Here is a 21,523-nt window from a genome sequence, read left to right as displayed (position 1 = left end):
TAATTTATATTTATTTCTTTAACTTAACTTTTTCTTTAATTTAACTGATAGAAACAATAAGATGACCTTAAAAAAAAAGCATGCGTGACATCCGTCCCTCTGTGTATTGGTTGCCAGCTGGCCAAAGGGTCAGAGTTCACATTTGATCTCACAAAGTAATAGCTCCACTCCCTGCATCTGTTCTCGTATCCAATTACACTTGGAGGCTGAATTAAACTATGACTCTGTGGTTTTGGAGTATTTGGGGTTATATGTAAACAAGAGTTCACCTTTGGCATGTTTTTCTAATATAGCAGGTATTATTTTTGCTCATCATAGAGTTAAATCCATAAAAACACTGTACAAAATCTATAGCTTAACATGTCTTTATTAGTCTCAGGGTTTGCTTTTAAAACTGAAGGGTTTAACTGCGGTAACCTTAGTAACTGCCATTTCAGATTGATGTGATGCGGAAAACATGGAACATTTTGAGAGTGATTATAGTTTCAGGGCTTTTATGTTGCGACAGTTCATGAGAATTACCGTCCCAATTTCTTTACAAAACTGTGGGCCTATAAAACCCTGGGTCTACTGGTTTGCGGCTCTAGGTATATAAAAATGAAACTCCGTTGAATATCAGTTTTGCCTGTGGATTTCTTCCTTCAAATCAGGCTTTCCATGATCAAAGGGGGCGTTCACCTGTAATTGTAAAGCATCCAATATCAATCCTTGCTATTTAAAAATATCTGTCATTTGTCAAAGTCTCTTTCATATGATAGATGCCACAAGGAGGGAAAGTCCAGTTTGCGTGTTGAAAGTGTTGAAAGAATCTCAAGTTGCTAAATATTGTGAAGCAAAGGCCCAACAATATTAAAAACAGAACCTCAGGGATAGGATAATCTAGCAGCAAGCACTTGGCAACAGTGGGGAACAAGAACTCAATTTTAACAGTAAAATGTCCTAATCAGAAAGATGCTAACGGAGGGGAAGTCATCTTCTGTGACTGGTTGTGGGGTGCGTGGAAAGACAAGAAAGAATAGGAGAGCATAGAGACAGCAGGAGCAGTAAATATGATTATATTACAAAAACAAAAAAAGTTCAATAAGTAGCGATAATTAGAGGGAATTTAATGTGATTTATTGATGTACAGAATTCAGTTTGAAGTTTTTGGCAATTAGACTCCAATGGCCCATCACAGCAGAACAGAATCCCATGATTGGAATTAGGACAAGACTCCCTGGAGTCTAGACGCTGGTGAGATGACGATGGAAGTTTGAATGGAGCCTGAGTGACAAGTGAGAAATGGTAATGGGGAAGAAGTGGATTGCACGAGAGTGACAAATGTGCAGTGAGATTTAAAGGTCTAGACGATTGGACTAGACCCGTGATGTCACTATCAGCTTGACAGCATGGGAAAGTACAAGTGATGTAAAGCTTAGATTAGCCACCAACATTAGCCACCTTATTGCTCGTCTATCCCAGTTTGTATGTTTCTGTGTGTGCATGTGTATCTGAGTATGTTGGTTATTGTGTAGCAGGGGGACTCAGTGAAGATTTCCCAACTTTTGGTTCTGGATACTTGCTGGCAATCATGTACCTGTGTTGATCTTGTTAAGAGCCACAACTTAGGGGAGTGGCTGAGCTTCAGTCAGTGCTGGATTGTTGAAGGACTACTGTCAGTGTAAATATGGTTATGGTATTAATTTATGGTATTGCATGTGTACAGGAACATGTAGAGAGAGTGGCGAGAAAATTATAAATACTGAGTAAGCTGAAGTGGAGAGCAGCCTTGTGAGAGGAATCACTTGCACCTGGGATTGGGATCTTGTGGACCTTTTCGCGGTACTGAAGGATTCCTGCGCTTGGGTCCCTGCTTTGCCTCACAGCAGTTCTGACACTTTACTTTCTTTAAGAACAGACCTTTAACATTTTTGGTTTTATTGTTACACACAGAATTGATTCGCTTTATATAAGCTTTCCTACACAATTTAACAAATATTCACTTTATACATAATTATTACACATTTCATGTCTTTTCCATTGCTTTGTTAATAAGCAATAATCTTATATTTATAGTCATATGAAAGAAAGTTTTCCCAGAACTCTGTGCAGTCCTGTGAAAAACTAGCTACAGCCTGTTTCCACACTGGAAGTTGTTGCTGCTTCCATAGGAATTGAGATGGTGAATAGCAGCCAAGTGCTGTTAATGAAATGCGCTTGATTAACTGATCATCAGCAAGTGTGATAATCTCTATAAAGGAGCAGGTTTTTTTGGCAGGTTGCTGGCCTGGTGCATTTGGGTGCATGTTAATGCCACAGTGTTCCCAACAGTGGATGTCCCAACAGACTGTTAATAATCAGAGAATTTGCAAAAATCCCAAATTGTAAGAGACTGGTAGAGTCACACAGCTCTACTTCCTGGCTGTAGCTCAGAAGGTAGAGCAGGTCACCTACTAATTGGAAGGTTGGTGGTTTGATCCCCATCTGCTGCGGTTTGCATTGGACAAGCGTAGAAAAAAATGCTTGTGTGAATGAGGCAAGTTGTAAAAGTGCTTTTAGTGCACTGTTAAGAGTAGAAAAGCATTATATAAGAACCAGTCTGTTTACCCTTTACAAAAATAATTACTTTGAGTTAATACTGCTACAGGTGGTTCAACAAGCTAATGAATTTTGGGCTTTAGTTACAACTATAAATGTAGTTGTAACTACATGACAGTTGGTGTCATGTATCATGTGTGATTTGCATACATGATATAAATCTGTATAAGCATCCTTGCTTATTCAGATGTTTTATCTGTAATTGTGTCTTCATGTTTGTAAGATGTCTAGCAATATCTTGTTCTTACCAGAGACTCAGGGATGTTTAGATTTAGGAGGAAACAGACAAGGTTATGTTTACCGGGTGCAACTGTGGTTGCATAAAGGATTTCTGCTTGTGCAGAATTCAATAGGGAAACTGGCCTTGTGTTCCTCTGGTGGATCACCGGCATCAAGTTTTATATACGGTCTTTCTCTCTGGAATTTGAATTTTCTTGGATATTTCTCAGATGCGCTGGTGTACTCTCACAGTCCAGTGACATGAATGTTAAAATAGTTTAGTGGTTCTCTAAAGATTTTTAGGCACATTCCAGTTAAGAAGCCAAAAACATGTGGACGCTGCACTGAGACTCACTGGGTTAATGAGATGATGATGAGATAGCCTTTATTTGTCAGTTGCAGGTCTTTTGCCCACAACCGACATGACAGACCTTGCCGACCGTACATACAATACACAAACATCACATTGGAGAGACAGGTCAGGCTAGGTAGCGAGGAAAAAAACATCGAAATGTGTAACACAAAAGGATAATACAGGAATGCACAGATATCAATACACTATAGCACAATAAACACAGACAGCAACATGGGAAAGAGTTCCAGTGTGTACATCTGATCTGGGACCGCTGCAATCTTTCGACTGCACCTCCAACTGACCTGATGTCCACATCAGAGGGGAGGTTCTGAACAGTCCTTGAGCTGGTTGTTTTGCTACGACTCGCAGCTTGTCATGGTTCAACCTGACTCTCACCCAGTGTCAGCTTGGTTAGACATAAGCACCAAAAAGATACTGAAAAACAAACAAGGTATTTCAAAGATATAACACCAGTCAATCACAAGGATTTATTTTTTGTAAACCATACCTTGTTTTTCTTTTTGTAAGTTATAAAAGATCCAATGAGGAAAATCCCTTTTTCTATAGTTTTGAAGATTTACATATACAGGAGACCCCAAAAAGAATGTGATGTGATACTTTAAGAGTCTGATCATAAATAAGATAGTCACAGTTTAAACATACTTGATATGAGCTGTCTTTTAAACATCTGCAAAATCATATAGAAATTTCAAATAGCATCTCTGTGACCTCTTAGGAAACCCAGTTTGGTAAATATTTCACGGCCTGAGAAGTATGGATTAGTGAGGCAGGTCTTGCATCATTTGAGCACAGAGACAGCTCAAGGGGAGGAGAACCTTGGACTGCAGAAGCCCAGCTTGTTAGCATGCTCCTGAGCTGCTCCTGAATGTAGCTTTGTTCATCATGAAATTTTCATGGATAATTGGATGTTATGAAGATTAATGTGCTTTAGTTTCACAAGGCTGAAGGAGAACTTTGAAAGACTTTGACACTCAACACCTTCCAGGGGATGTCTCTGGCCTTTTTAGCAGATACGTGATATGGTCTTACCCTGATAACTCAGCTTGATGCACTAGGTCCTTTCACTCACATCATGGCAATTTGAGCCAGCGGTTCGACAGCGTCTGCATTGTGCTGTGCTCTCCACATGCCCCGGAGGATCTGCAGTCTAACTTCATTGTAATTTATTGCAATTAAGGAAGGCACAGAAGCAAAACTAATTGTACATTTCACTCTCATTACTAACATTTCCTTCTGTTCACTGTAGACTGTAATATATTTAATCATAAATCAACCAGAAAAACATTCCACATATGAGGCTCCTTGGAGTAAAATCTCGTGTGTCTCAAATTATGTTTGGGAGTTAAAGAGGTTAGGAGAAAATGCGGGAAAAATATTAGATGTAAGGATGAAAAATGCTTTCTCTTAAATTTAGTTTGTCTTTACTGATTGTGCATTCTCCAGCACATTACAGCTGTTTAAATTCTGTCTATGTGTATTTTAAATTGAAGGAGTTTTTATTTGAACACATTTTAAGGTCTCTTTTGAAATTTTGTGGGTGAAAAAAGATTTATATTTTATGAAAATATTGGCAGTGCTGCAAACTTTTTGGTATTCCTGGAAGAATTTTAGCTTCTATTCAAAAAGTTTAACAGAATTTTTTTCTCCATTTATAATTGCAAAAAGTTTCTTATTGTTTTACAAAAAACTCAAAATGTTGCTCCTTTTATTTATCATAATTTCAATCATTGTGTTGCATGATTATATACAACCAGAATGTTCCTCCCATAAAGGTGTTTGTTTGAAAAACAAAAGGAAAAAAGTTTCACTGTCCATCAACTACTTGAAAATAAATCACTTTAAACTTCTATTTAATCTTCTTGGTATTTTTCACATTCTGTTATATTGTTTTAATAGTGGATATGGATCAAAGGCTACTTGGGTTTAAGTATGTCACTGCCCACATGTTTTCATCACATATAAACAGTGTTGGGACTAACTACATTATTATTGTAGTAACAAGCACGGTAACTAGTTATTATGCCAAAATCAGGAAGCGTTAATCGTTACTGGGATTTAGATAGGGTCGTTATTCGTTACTTCGTGTGGTGACTTCCACAGATTCATTAACATTAGCAAGTGGTGGTAGCAGTTATGCTACTAGCTAGCCCATAGCACCCACCCAGCTGTTTCTATACAGCTGGGTGGGTGCTATGATGTTACTGATGTTGAACTTTATTTTGTTCATAAGGTTAATTATTAGAGTTGCCAACCGTCCCCTAAAAAACGGAATCGTCTCGTATTTAGAGAAAATATTACGTGTTTCGCATTGAGCTGAAAAGGAACACTGTTTGTGCCGTACTTCAGCTAGAATGGAAAAAAAGACACAAAGGTGGAGTTATTCTGTGTTTACTCTGCACAGCTACCGCTTCTTCTATCCTCTTCTTCTCTCCTCTCTCTCCTGTTTCTACTTCAATCATGAAACTGATCAATGATCAGCTGATCGGCTTTTCTCTCTTGTTTGTTTATCGCCCACTTTGCGCCAGAAAGAGGAAACCAGCGGATGTCGCGGTAAACAACAGCAGCACGTTTAAGCTTGATCAACTGTTGTTAGAATTTATTTAATATTAATTTCTAGCATCAGCTGATGTTTGCTGGAGCCACAGCCGTAAAAGCTGCTGGTCATTGTATCGGTTTGGTTATGTGGTGAGAGAGAAACATGAAGATGAAACCAGGAGATGTCCTTACTGAATCATCAGAGCTGAACAGGTGATGGAGAAACAGGTTTACCTTTTAGGTGACATGAATGAGTTGAAGGGAAGTTATGAACTATTTCTGAGAGACAGATAACACCAGGATCCTTTTTTTATGTAGCTGACAGCTGGTAACTGTGTAGGCTAGAATCATGGCGGCGGTCAACGACGGTCCAGGCGTGGGATTTCTCTCGTGGAAATATACACATTATTTTTTCCTTTCTATTGGTAGGTGGCACAGTGCACTTGTGGCAAGTAAGCAAGCTAGAAGACTGGCAATCTTGCTGGGTATCCAGTTACGGAAGCAACACATTAACAACCAAAGTTACTTTCCCTAGTAACTAGTTACTTCGAAAGTAACCGTAACTTGAAGTAACTGAGTTACTTTTGATAGAAGTAACTAGTAATGTAACTAAGTTACTAATGCATATAAACAACCAAGCTTCACAAAAACATGGATATGCAAAAGGCAGTTGTGAATTTCAGAATGAATTCTTGAAAAATAATGGAACCTAGTCAATTATCATATTCAGCACACTGCTCCTTCAGTGCTAATCACAATAGCCTGTATGTTGGCTAATTATTTGTTGGTAAGAGAACAGAAGGTCAACATTTTTAAGCTATGAATACGGTATTAATAGCATGATCATAAGTTTCACAGATCGCTGAGCAACCTGGAGAAAGAGTGAGCTACATGAGGATGCTCTTTGTGGACTACAGCTCAGTTCAACACCTTAATCACAATGACAGTTTGGTGGTAATCCTCACCACCAAACTGGCCTCCTTCGGATCCTCCCTGCCACCTGCTCCTGGATCAAAGGCTTCCTCGCTAAGCGGTCTCAACCAGTCTGACTCGCTAACTGAACATCCTTAAAACAAAAGAACTCATAATGGTTTTCAGGAGACACAGACAGGTCCACTCTCTTCTCATTACTGGGTGAATGGGTGAAATCTGTCTCCATCTTCAGGTTTCTGGGCACCCACATCTCCACGTGTGGACCAACAACACCAACACCCAGGTAAAGAAGGCCCAACAGCTGCACTTCCTCCATGCCCTGAGGAAGAATAACCTGAACCAGTAGCTGCTGCTCACCTTCTACTGCTCCTCAGTGGAGAGCGTGCTCCCCTACTGCCTGGGTATTTGGTACACAGGGGCCACGACTGAGAACAGGAAGGCTGTGCCCAAAAAAATAATTGGTTTCCCTCTGCAACCCCTGGAGGCCACCGTCAGCTCCTCCTGTCTCAGGGAAACCAAGGCCACCACAGGTGACCTTGCACCCTGCCCACCTGTTTGATCCGCTGCTCTCTGGTCAGAGTATCAGGTCATTCAGGTCTCACACCTCCAGACTCACAAACAGCTTCTTCCCCTGGTCCATTCAAACTGTCAAAAAACACTATCAACCCACACCCCACCCCTGCCCACCCACCTCACCAATCTGAGCCATGGTCTGAGTAACCCGCATCACTCAGGCCACTCACACTCTATTCAGACCAAGTCTTTTCTTTACACTACTTTCAAGAACTTTGCAACTATTTTGTTCTCTAATGTGCATCTTTCTCTTATTTCTCTATATTCCTCTCGTTTTGTATATTTATCTCTTGATTGTATATATTTATCCTGTTTGTTATTTATTCTTGCTGTCTACTATTTATATTTTACCCACAGGAAAGTACCAAAATTGTGTCATTGTACATTGACAGTATTGGGGAGTAACGGAATACATGTACCGCCGTTACGTATTTAAAATACAAAATATGAGTAACTGTATTCCGTTACAGTTACCGTTTAAAAAGGTGGTATTTAGAATACAGTTACTTTGTTGAAATAAATGGATTACACGGCGGTACTTCCCTGTTTCATATTGTGGCAGGTCAGGACTGTTTGGGTTTTGTTTGACAGCTACGTTCTGTTGTTCCAGGTGGCAGCGTTACGGTTGCCATGGTTACAGGGTGACGCTCTCTCTCTGTGTGTTTCCTGGGTGAGAGAGGCCTTTTTGTTGTTGTTGTTGTGCTAAGCTAATAGGCAGAATGCTACAGGTATAGCTCTAAAGAATGTAGCATCATAGGCAGTGTAGTCCGTGCTGCAGGGAGAATGGACTGCCATACATGTTATGTGTCTGTGAGCGAGGGAGGGAGAAAAAGGAAAAGTACGAGTTGTCATCGAGCAAAAACGGGAGCTGGAAGCATGTAAATATAATAATAACCACTGCAGCCAAGAAGAGAGCCTGACGAGCCCAGTTGTAAGTAAGCTATTAAGACTCGACTGTACACCGTGTTTGTGTTTTCCTCCTAAACAATAAGTTCAGTTGGAGCAGCCTTTCAACGCCTCTCTCTGTCTCTTGCTAGCAGAGTTGACCCAGACAACAAAGTAAAGCTATTTTTCGGCTACGAGCCTGACACGGAACCCACCGTATTAGCTAGAGGTCCCTTTACTACGGTTCGGAGCCTCGGACCTTCAGTAACAGTAATAAATCACAGCAATAGTACATTCACGTAGTTGTAAAATGCATGATAATATGTTAAGTAATCCAAAGTATTCAGAGTACGTTACTCTCATTGAGTAACGTAACGGAATACGTTACAGAGTACATTTTGGGGCATGTATTCTGTAATCTGTAATGGAATACATTTTAAAAGTAACCTTCCCAACACTGAACATTGACTATAAAGAGCGATTCTATTCTATTCAGGGTAAATCCTGAAAACACAGCCTGCTTTTTGGAGTATCAGCAGTAGGTAATGCTGTGCCATTACAGACCTATAGACAGCATAAATTACCATTAGCCTGTTATTAGTTGTTGGTTGATGATCTGAAGACTTTGCTCTCCTTTGAAACTTTGATCATCGAGATATTTTTTAAATTTAGTTTTTTATAACAGTCAGTACTAATTTAGCTTTAGTTATGAGGGTGCTGGTCCTGAGCGGTCTGAGGGACAGTCAGGAAATGAACCACCTCATTCTTGTAAGCGCACCAGATTTGCCTCGTTGCAGTTTTGTCCGGGTCAAGAAAAAGAAATATAAATACAGGAAATAAAGTTTTGACACACTGGAGGAGGCAAATGGCCATAACAGAAGCACAAGTACAAGGGGGCAAAACTCAACTTAAACTGAAAGAAAAAAAACAGTCATTAAGTGCATGAGAAGATGGCCTGAGATCAGTCTGAATTTAAATCAGTGCATGTTTTTTATTTTTCTCTTTGTATTCAGTATGTGATCTGAACTGAGAGAATAACAATGAGGATCCTAAAAAGGGCCACTATGCCTCTAGCCAGTGATCAAACAAAATATTGGGGACCCAACAGTGGTCACTTGGTTTAAAGTAGATCGTATGAACTGTTAGTATGTGAAGCAAACAACCGCAAAGAGATATTCCTTTATTTATTAGTTTTCCCCGTGTCTATAATATTTTTTTTTACAAAAAATTCCTGCTGAGGTTCCATAGGAAGTTTCTAATATATGGTGGTAAAGGAAGTTCTGAGTGGAGTAACTCACTAGGACTCAAAAACAAAACTTTTTGTGTAGTTTCTCCAGGTGAGTTCAAATATATATTGGGCCTGTCATATGGAGTCAGGTCAACTGCAGGCTGTGATCTGTATTCTTGCCGCCTTACCTACTCCCCCCCCCCCCCACCCCCCCCTCTCTCTCTCTTTCTCTCTCTCTCACACACACACACACACACACACACACACACACACACACACACACACACATTTCCACAGTACTATGAAATATTTAAGCTTACGCTCCTGTTTAGGGGGTGCAGTTGCAGGCAGTATACTGACATTAGAGGTCATGGAGGGGGCACACTCTGTCACCCACTCCTATCCCTGTGTGTGTGTGTGTGTGTGTGTGTGTGTGTGTGCATGTGAATAAACTAAGGCTGCCTACAAGTTTGTTTCTTAGATCACAAGTAAATTTTTAATTAAGTCCTGCCACATCAACTCGACAACACAACTTTTGTTATGATGTGTGATGTGTTACCGCAATTGGTAACACATCACACTGAGGTAAGGTTTTCATGCTGAAACATATTATTAATGCTAAGTAAATTATTCATCATTATCCAGGCATGTATTATTTACAATGTTGTCTTCTGAATTATTTTGTTAAAATGACTAAATAAGTAAAAATAGTTGCTAATAAATACATCGGAAGATACTGGAAAATCCTTGATTCTGAGCCCCTCCCATAGCTGTCCTGCAATACTTGCTCAGAGGCAGTATTGCAGGACACTAGGGCTTTGACTTGTGAAAAAGCTTGTGGATTTTCAAGGCGGGTGTAGAAAAAGTGAAACTATAAAGGTCAGAGAAGGGAGTGTTGTGTACCCAGAATCTGTTTGGTACTGTGATAATGTAAAAAAATGTGTTTGATGTAATGCTAATGCACCTCCTGCCCTCAAAACCATCAAATATTCAAACTGTGTGCTCCCGTTCTGCCACTCAGGCAGCCGATCTCAGATCTCATTTTTGGTGTTGTCCTCATTTAGATTAACACCACTCTCTCCATTTATTCCCAGACATCAGTAACACCAGAAAGATGCTGACATGTAAATAATCAACTCAGATCACCTTTTCAACAGTGATGCTGCTCACGGGTCACTAAAACCTGCATCTTTCTGTTAAGATGCAGGTTTCTGTCCCCTAAAAGAAACATATTCAAGTCTTTATCAAGTAACTACATTCTGTTTGCAGCAGAGCTCTTTAGCTTTGAATATCATAATAATATCACTAATTTGATTTAAGTTGACGAGCCATAATTAAATACTCATCTGCATTTTGCTCATTTTTGAGCTGTTTCAGTTATCATTATCATCAGTTTTTATTTATGTAGTGTTAAATCAACAACTACAGTTGCCTCAAGGTGTTTTATATTGTAAAGACTCAATAATAAAAAGAAAACAGAGTGGTCAACAATCTTATGACCTCCTCTGAGAAAGCGTTTGGGCAACACTGGGAAGGAAAAACTACCAGGTAGAACATGTCTCTGGGAGGGGCAACCATCTGCTGCCACCTGTTTGGGTAAGAGCAGTAAGACAGGACGAGGACAAGCTGTGAAAGAGACCCAGAGAAATAATGAATGAACGATTAAATGCAGAGTCTTAAATATACAATAGACAGTGGAAAAGAAACACTCAGTGCATCATGGGAAGCCCCTAGCAGCCGCGAGAGCGAGGATAAAGGGAGGATTCATGCCATTTGATCCGATCCTAACTATATGCTTTATCAAAAAGGAAAGTTTTGAGCCTAATCTTAAAAGTAGAGAGGATGTCTGTATACAGAATCCAGGCTGGGAGCTGCTTCCATGGAAAAGATGCCTAGAAGCTGAAGGCTGTGCCTCCCATTCTACTTTTAAAAACTGTAGGGACCACAAAAAGCCTGCAGTCTGAGAGCAAAGTGCTCTAATGGGGTGATATAGTACTATATGATGGGGCCTGGTAATTCAAGATTCAACAGGGAGCCGATGAAGAGGAGCCAATATATGTGCTCCAGCACTTTGGATTAGCTCAAGGCTCTTCAAGGAGTTTTCAGGACATCCTGATAATAACAAATTACAGTAGTCCAGCCCTTAGCAATCTGATGCAGACCTTACCATAGAGTCCTGTTCTTCTTTGATTTGGCTGAGGTTCTGTAATGATTTGCCTTCTGTCATTTTAAATGGATTTCATTTAATAAGATGACATGAAAGGAGAAAAAAGACAGGAATCAGAACCTCCTTACTAATTTTCTTAAACCTTAAAAATTTGCTGTTTGTGCCATGAAAGCAAAGCAAACTGCAGAGTTTAGGGAACTCTTTAACAATCGGTCACTAGATGTAACACTTTTCATGTTACAACCAGTTTTCTGACTTGAATGTAACTTTTACAAAAAGTGATTAGTGCAGCCTTAATGTTAAATTCATTCAGATTGTATAGGAATTTCTTTCATTTATGTATTAATCACATTATTATTGTATAATGCCTTGGTGCCACTGGATTTAAACAAGTCTGACACTCATACGTTAAGACAAATGGTAGGGGGTGTAGTAAGGATGTTGGGGGAAACAGCAACTCCACAGGACCAGTCTTTTGTCTCTTCGAGGACTCTGGGAGGTAGCAAGGGAGTGTGAATCTTAAGGTGTGAAACAGCTGTGTACTGCCTTTTGTTCCTGGAGAAGGTATTTAACTGAGAGCCATGCTAGGCTCAGTGAGACTCTGCTGACCTTGCCCCGTGGTTATGTAGGCTCTCCATCAAGCTTGGTTGTATGTTCTTTGTGTGTTTGGATTAAAGAATGTTAGCTACCACTCACCGCTTGTCTGCAGGCTTTATTTAAGTGGAAAACTTCCACAACAAGCTGAAATCAAAAACAGATAAAGTGGATGCTTTAAAAAGTAGACAATTCCCAAAATGTCTACATTAACATTTCTAGTCTCTATAGCACAAACACACATTCTGATGCGGTGAATGTCAAACTTCCGAGTCATTTTAAAGGGATCTCATTTTAATGAAGCACAAGGCAATTGATCTTACTGAACTCCTGAGAAGTAATTATCTCAGTTCAGGGAACATAAAGCACATATAAATGCAAATACACTCTCACACACCTTTATCCACACACTCACACAGCAGCAGTCACCCACTAAGTATTTCATATCTCATCTTGCATGGTCTAAACGGCGTGACCATCTATTAAGGACCACACAGGACTGTGTCCCCCCCTCCACCTCGTGCAGTCACACTCTGTCATCATAGATTAAAAGCAGCGAGGTTGATAACTCAGCCTACCTTGTGGATCGAATGCCTCCATGTTTGTTGGCGCCACTAGTGCATGAACAGGAACGTTTGTACTAGATGAATATACATGAGTGTTTTCATGTCAATGCAGCCATGCATAGTCGCGTTTACATCTTGGGCTGTACTATTTATACTCACACTGAATACACCAAGTCGTACATTATTGCAGAAACCTCAGCAGCAAATAACAAACAGCAAAAGCACGATTTTAGGGTGAAACGTTAACAGATAATAAGTATAACAGGTGGAAAATCTACTTGCAAGATTGACTGATTAGAACTCTGTGAAAATGTGTGTGCAGGGTGTTTCTCGTGTCGGATAATGAAGTTTTCAGGCAAATCAGACTACATTATTTAACATACAGTTTTTCCTTTTTCCCCTGTGCTGACCCATTTGAGAAATGCTGTGTTATGCTGTTATGCTGTAGCTCATTTCTGATGAATGATGTGCAAAGCTCCATCACAGGATGGTTTAATTCTCCGAGCAATCACACTGACCTACATTAAACCTTCAAGGATGATGGACTAATCAGAGTGGCGCTATCTATGAGGACAGTATATGTTCCTCTTACTAACAGAACTGTATGACTAATGGAGTCTGACTGGTTTGAAGACTTATACCAATATTAAAACTTAAAAATTATTTAGAGCAAGGTACATATAACTAATTTGAGTCACGCAGAAATTTGATAACTTTGCTTGTCACTTTTTATCTAGGCCTTAAACCCCATGTATGAGGGGGCTGGGGCATATTGTATAAAGTGTCTTGAGTGCTCTGTGCAGACAAATAAGGCTTTTATAAAAGCACTGAATTAGAAAAAAATGCCGCCCGACATACAAATCATTCATATTTGCTAAATTAGCCTAAAATAGAAGGCTGCAAGGGAGCTGAGCCAAAAGAGAGAAATGTTTGAAAAGGGTCGGACTTCCCTTCACTTCAGACAAATGGCTTGGAAGTTTAATTAAAATCTCACTTAATAACAGTGTTCTTGGAGTAGCTGAGTGAATGCTCGAGGGTACTCTAGTTGTTGACTACATGCTCCTGGGAGACTTCAGCACTTAAGTGGGGAACATCAGTGTAACCCAAAGTGATGTGATGGCAAAGAACAGTCTGCCTCATCTGGACCCAAGTGGTGTTTGCTATTGGACGTCTGTGCAAACCACACTTTATCCATAACAAACACCATGTTAAAACATAAGGCTGTCCATAAGTGCACGTGGCACCAGGACACTGTAGGCCACAAGCTGAATATTAATTTCATAATCATTACAATTGATCTGTGGTTAATACTGTAATTTTCTGCTGCTCATTCCTGTGCAATATCCCATCTACCCTCCCGTCATATTTCTTTTCAAGATTTTCTTATTTAATCACTAGTGTACATACATTTATATTTATAGATACATATATATATTTAGTCATCTTTTCTCTTTTACCATGTCTCTCTAATATTTAGCTCCTTACTATTTTTATATTTTTATATTTTATTTTATTATATTTTATTATATTTTCTCCTACTGTATCATGCTGCTGAGTGACTGCTGCTCGTCAAACACATTTCATTGCAATGTTGACCCTGTGCTAACTTGCATATGACAAATAAAAACTGAAAACTGAAAACTGGTTGTATGTTCTAGCATTCAAGTAGAGTGAGGAGCTGAGTTGTGAACGAGCTGGTGGTGAGTTTGGTGAGGCCATGAAAAAAGATTGCTGACTTCAATGGTAGATATAGTTGGATGGTGGAGGGAATCCTTTGAGGAATTCCCATCACTGGGGGCAAGGTAACTGAGGTTGTTAGGGCTGTCTTCGCTGACACACCTATTTAACATCACGTGAAGATCTGGGGTGGTGCCTTTGGATTGGCAGACTAGGGTGGTAGTTCCTATTTTTAAGAAGGTCTATACCAGGATACCGGAAAGGAGATTTCATCCTTTAATTTAACCTCAGAGTTGAGGGCTGTACTCTGCGCCTTGGCTGCAGAGGACGGGTGGTGCAGTGGGTTGGGTGCAGTGCGAGGCAGGCTGGCAAGACAGGGGGGACCAATTCCCTAATCATGCTCTCCCTATTTCTTAATGCCAGGACCTGGAGGAAGTAGAGGAACTGAGCTGGAGACATAACAACTGGAAAGCTGTCTCATGACAAGAGCAAGAGCACAAGCATGAGTTTTTGTAGTGCAGTCACACTGAAAAATAAACTATCACTACTCTGCAAACACAGGCTGTGTGTGAGTGTATGTTGTACTGGGTCCATAACACCCTGATATTATAGTGTTGAAACCCAGGAAGACGCTTGAGAGCCACAGGCTGCAAATTATGGCAGAGGTGACAGGTCCTAGATCAGCTGGTAGGTCACTCTGAGTCATCTGTCGGTAACGCTGCACTGCATGGAGACAGAAGACTTTTTCAACATGTCCAGGACACAGCAGAAGTGTGCCAATGGCCTGCAGTGGAATGGTTTCTACAGTTGTTACTGCTGTTGTTGGGTGAGGCTCAAACGGCTGCTTGCTGCCAACTTTGAGGGGAAGTTTCCATCATGTGTCCAGAGCCATTGTGTACCGGCTGGGCCCTCTCCTCTGAGGATCACTAGCGACAGTTCCATGGCAGCAAAGTGACAGCAGAGGATCAGCCCTTCACATTTGAACAAAGTCTCCAGCATGTGCGGCAAGGTGGTTTCAGCCCAAGCCATGGAGGGAAAAGGCGCGGCTGATGAGTTAGTGGTCCTCGACCACCGAGGACCACCAAGTGGCACAGCCGGTAGAGGCCCGGGCTCCTGGTCAGCTGATCAAGCAGTCCTAGCTCCGGGGAGGAGGCTCCTAAGCTCCACCTCGGCACTGGGGCCCAGTAACTCTTTTTTTCTTTGATCTTCCTCCCCAGGGCCCGGCGAAGACAGGCGCTGTTCCTGAGTCAAAGGAGGCCACACAAACACTGCAACAGGAGTGCAGGAGGTGCAGGAAGGAGGGACATACAGTAAGGTCCAAGCAGGTATATGCTAGGCCAGGGATGGGAAAACTCAGGCCTCAAGGGCGGGTGTCCTGCAGGTTTTAGATGTGTCCTTGATCCAACACAGCTGATTTTTAATCATTAAATTACCTCCTCAACATGTCTTGAAGTTCTCCAGAGGCCTGGTAATGAACTAATCATTTGATTCAGGTGTGTTGACCCAGGGTATCTAAAACCTGCAGGACACCGGCCCTTGATACCTTTATTTCGACACCCCTCCGCTATGCTATAGTGGACTGGGCTGTTTGCAGGCTCTGGTCCACCAAAGCAAGGCTTAGCCAGGGGCATTGCTGGAGGCAGGGTGAATGAAGGTTTGATGTGTGCATGAGGACATTCACAAACATCCCAGTGCCAGTGGAAATTAAATTCAAGGGCAAAGCACATAGGCTTAAGGATGCCGTTAGCTTCCACCTGACATATCCCCTTAATTGTGGGGACAGAGATAGCATCCTGCCCACACCCCAGCCCAGCAGCTGGTGCAAATAATGCCAGAGCTCACAGGTCCCGGATAGGCTGGAAAGGTATAGTGAACCTGAGTTTTTGTGGTACAATCAGACTGAAAAATAAATCTTCACTTCAATGCAAACACAGACTTTGCATGTGTGTGTGTATGTTGTACTGGGTCCATAACACCCTCATGTTAGACTCAAATTCAGGAGGAACAATGTGGGTTTCATCCTGATCACAAAACGCTGGACCAACTTAGGATGAGTTTGGCCATTCAGTAAACAGTTTAGTGGGTTTAGAGAAGGCTGCGTCTCTGTAGGGTTTTATGTTGCAGGATGGGGGGAATCTAAATAAATTTTAGACATGTATTTGCAGCATTAAACTAGAATTTCACATTTAAAACAAATAAACACTGCCTATTTGTGTAATTATGCTATTTTAGTCTTTTTATGTGGAAAAATTAAATACATTTTCCATTAAAAAATAATGTTATTCATAGTTACAGGGCCTAGCCAGTCCTTAAATGGCACATGTTGAGTCGACATTGTGGCAATCCTTCACAGACTACATCTAAGGGAAAGGTTTATGCTGAAACTGACTATTGTTGTTACAAAATGAATATTTAAAACACCTCTCCCTAATGTACACCCAAAAGATTATAATATTTGCAGTAACCATTTTGACTGGCTTAACCACACCAAAACACTTCGATCGGGCCTGGTTAGTATGTGGATAGGAGACCACCTGAGAATAGCAGATGCTGCCCCTCCCTGAGCCTGGTTCTGCTGGAGGTTTCTTCCTGAGTGCTTGCTCATATGGGGTCATATGATTGTTGGGTTTCTCTCATAGAGGGGGCATTTTCCCCCAAAAGCTTCAATACAGCCTGATGTCTTTTTACAACCAGAGAAGCCACGCCCTACTCGCCATTGGAAAGAAGTTTAAGGCACTTCTGCATTGGCGTCACGTGGGTGGGATTAGACTTTGATTTTTAGCCCTTATTAAAAATAAATACACATGAAACATAGAAGAAAAAGCCTAACCCATTTATTAGTCTCATGGTATCCCTTTAACACTGATAGCTTACAAATGATTTTAATGGATGTTGAAGGGATAGTAGGTGATTTATCAACAATTAATTAGGGCTAAGCTTCCACTAATAAACCTTTTCATCTGGTACCTTGTTAGAAAAACGATACAGTCGTAGGGGAATACAACCCTCCTTTCAGACTATTCTGTATTGTTATTGCCAAATCATTTGTAATGATAAAAGGCCTGTAACACAGTGTTTAGGTCACAACAGCACCATATAATTCTACAATAAGAATAAGTTATATTGCCATATAACGATAAATGTCCTCCAGCTCCATCAGTGTAAAACATTGTTAAAAACTCTTCACTGCAGCAATAAACACATTGGAGCAGCTTTATTCTGCCAGTGCTTGATGTCAATTTTTGCTTTGGGAATTCTCACATTTCCATTTGTCAGATTTCCCCAGAGAGCTTGGCCACTTTCCACCGGCCTTCCTACCCACAACTCCCACTCAGTCAAACTCACCCATCCCCTGGGCTTTTATTTTCAGGAGAGCTACACAGACACAAAAGCATCCCTGTAACCCCCCTCCACCACACGCGCATACACACACACCATCGTGCTGCACCCTGCTGTAACAACGCTAATTGTGTGTGATTTGTTTACTGTGCAAGGCAAATGTCTTAATTGTTGTCACAGGAAAGGTGGGACAAAGAAAAGGGATGAAAAGCATTTACGTGTGCGTGTTAGTGTGGATAGTGTGCACAGGCTGGTATGCTTGTGTGTGGAGATAAGAGGTAATAATGCACTCATATCAAGAAATCAAGCAGCACATATAATATTAAATACACAAGGTTTTCAGCGAGATTCAAAACAGACAAAAATCTTATCTATCCAGATGTATACATACAACAACATATTGCATCATGAAATTACATAAGTGGGAAGGACTGCCTGGGACAGATTGGTGACCTGTCCATAGCTCATTAGAATAGAATAGAATAGAATAGAATAGAATAGAATAGAATTCAACTTTATCGTCATTGTACATGTCACAAATACAAGGCAACGAAATGCAGTTTGCATCCATCAAGAAAGTGCTTAGCAATAATATAGATATATTACGAAATGGGTCTATTATAAGTATGAGGGTACAAAATATGGGTCTATTATGAGTATGTTACAATGTACACGGTATGAAGGTATGTTATGAATATCCTATAATTATAAGTATGTACAGGCTGTAGTGAGTGTACAAGCTATGTACAGGATATAAATATGAAAACTATACAGTGTCACGGCGAGTGAGATGAGCCGTATAAAAATAATAAATGAGGAGCCAATCGCAGGCAGTAGTGGAGGAGTGAAGGTGGTTTATTTAACACAAAGCGCCAGTGGAAAAACGGAAACAGAGATCACACTAAACTATACTAGAGACAACTAAACTACTGAATACAAACCGGAACTCAAACATGAAGCAAGGTGGACGACGGTATAAGATGGTGACGGCAGGGAACACACGGATGAAACATGGTGGATACACAGACAGACCAGCAACTACAAACACAGAAGACACGACTTAAATACACTCAGAAAATCACAGGGAGATTACACACAGGTGGGAGACACAGCTGGGAGTCATTAACGAGACGAGGTAAAACTGAACACACTCACATGAGACGCAGACCTTCACAATAAAACAGGAACAAGAAACCATCACACTAAGACGCAGACTCGACATTGAGAGACAGACAGAAAATGACACATGGAACTAGACATATACTAAGCAGACACAACCGAAGAACAAATCCTAAACACAAATAAACAGAAACATGAAACTCTAATAATAAACATCATAATCATCATCAACACAACAAGAGAACAAGAAAACAATCCCTGATGGAAAATTTAACCAAAACATAATAAACTGAAAATACTGGGTAGAAACTGACCCAGAACCGTGACATACAGAAATATGAACTATACAAGTTATAAACAGTTGTAAACAGATTAGCCATTTTGAAAATAGATGATTTCTACTATTTTCAAGATCCCGCAAGAAGATATAATTTTCTGAGATAAAGATTAGGTTTGCAATTGTGTAACTCATTTAACTTCAGTTTTAAACTTATTAATTTGCACAATGTAAAAATACACAAAAAACGTCAAAGATAATAAATAACACAGTACAGTAGGTACAAAATGTCTAATCAACTTATCTTGAAGCCTCCTCCTAATTAATCATACAAAAGTAAGACAAAAATAATATCAAATTTAGTTTCAAATCACACATGTATGACAATGTTTTTGGAACAATATACAATATACAAACTTTTTTTGTTAGACATACTTTTCAAACAGACGCATGGGGCTGTAGTTTGAATGGATGAATTTGGTAGCCTAAAAATTGCCCTAAGTAAAGGTAGAAAAGTGCATTAAAAATTCCACCATATGTTAGATCTTATGACTCTCACTCCTATTACAAGTGGTACGTCTGATTCTCTTTAAGCAAACCTAATGAGAACAACAAAGTCGTTCAGGTGAAAGTGAAGAGGAGTTATGTTTGTGAAAGTTGACAGAGGAGAAAAGACACAAGAGTGTAGTGAGCTGAGCAGATAATAACTATTAAATATAAAGCCACATAACTGCTACTATTCTAAGCTTAACTGTGGGAAGAGGCTAATGGATAATGTAACTTCCACTAACAATCGTTTCTTTTGTTTAATTTGACTTTCAACATTTCAACAAGGTAGCTAGCAGAGCAGCTTACTGTGTCGAGCTCTGCAGCCATGACATGACTGAGTCAAGTGTTAAAGGCTGTAAGTCAGAGCTGGAACACCAACAATCAATTTGTTAGCGAAGCTAGCAGGCTGAAAGAACACCGAGGCTAGTTTTTGTTACAGTATATTTCATGACCAGTCTATGATATATACTTATTCAAGTATACTAATCAGAATAATATCAAAAATAAAATGTTAGCTCTGAATATGTTTGTGTCAAAATCAAGAGCCAAACATGAAATTCTGTGATGAAACACTTGTTTTCTTGGCTGGACTGGAAAAATTGGGGTCATTTTGAAAGTTCAAGTGGCTAATAGGTGTTTTCAAATTAATGCCTCAAGAGGGACAAACGATGAAATGTTTGTGCTTCAGTGCTACAGTTTTCTGCTGCAGTAGTTATGTTGCTGTTGTGACACTGAAGTGCTTGTCTGATGGTCACATAGCTTCGATTTGGAAAGTGTCCACCCTCCACTGCTGTGTTCATCCTCTTCACACATGAAAAATGAAGCCAACACTTCAACTGTTCACTGCCTCAAGAACAGAGCAAGAAGTTGAACAGACACAACTTAGCAGACTAACATTTCACAGGTGAGAAATTATTTTAAGGTAGTCAATATTTTAAATGTGATATATCACATTTACTACCAATAATAACTCAATGATCATCGTTTAAGCCAAATAAATGTCAAGGGGTAATTTCTAAACCAAACTACACTGGACATTCAGGCAGCTGAGTCCAGACAAACACGGATGTAATTTGCAACTTGGTTCATTGGTGAAGGCACTAAATAACATAGTATTTCTACTTTAACTGATGTTTTCTGTACATTTTAACCTAATTTTACCTTATTTGCATTTTTATTGTTTTATTTGAGACAAAAGATCAGCAAAGACAATAAAAAAAGATGTAAATCACCAGAAATTATAAAACAGATGGGCATTTCTTTCAGTGATTCCAGAAAGAGGGATCTCTTATTTCACTTAGAGCAGACTTGGTTAATGTTACCATTCAGTGTTTTGTTGAATGAGTAAGTGAAACTCAGCATACACAGAACAATACAGCGAATGTGACAAAGAGGTGACAGGACTATTTATACACAGGAAACTGATTGAAGATGAGACACAGGAGGGGAAGGAGACGCAGGTTAAAAAACACTGAAGACAGCCAGACAATCAGGAAGTCACAACTAAAACAAGATGCCTGAAAAACTATCAGATTAAATCAAGAAACAATCCAAAAGGCACTAACAAAACACAGAGACAGGAAAACTCAAGATAAACACAATACACTCAGGAGGAAATACTGACAACAAACTAAATACGGAAAACAAGATATCACTGAAGTGAGATGTGTCACAAGATTAGTAAACCCAAGGCAGGAACCTAAAGCTAAGACACAAAAATTGAAGCTCCAAACATTAAAGCAACAATAAAACTACACTGAAAACCAACAATCAGTAATATTAACCAAGAGGCCAGACCTCAAAAACATGACCAGTCCCTTCCCTTCCCTAGGATTCTGGATCAGCACCATGATGCAAACGTGTGGCCATAGTATTTATATAGTATTCTGGAGAAGATATAAAGTGTCAC

The 21,523-nt window shown here is 40.0% G+C and overlaps 1 protein-coding gene across 1 annotated transcript in view; it reads right to left on the bottom strand.

Moving 5' to 3' along the window:
- The window catches only part of LOC146523331 (uncharacterized), a 265,722-nt gene that overhangs the window by 202,816 nt on the left and 41,383 nt on the right, over nucleotides 1-21,523 (bottom strand). The window lies entirely within an intron of this gene.

Source organism: Neolamprologus multifasciatus, chromosome 3 (genome assembly GCF_963576455.1).
Source record: "Neolamprologus multifasciatus chromosome 3, fNeoMul1.2, whole genome shotgun sequence".
NCBI lineage: Eukaryota > Metazoa > Chordata > Actinopteri > Cichliformes > Cichlidae > Neolamprologus > Neolamprologus multifasciatus.
Note: the sequence above shows the minus strand (reverse complement) of the source record. Positions and strands in the feature narration are given on the sequence as shown.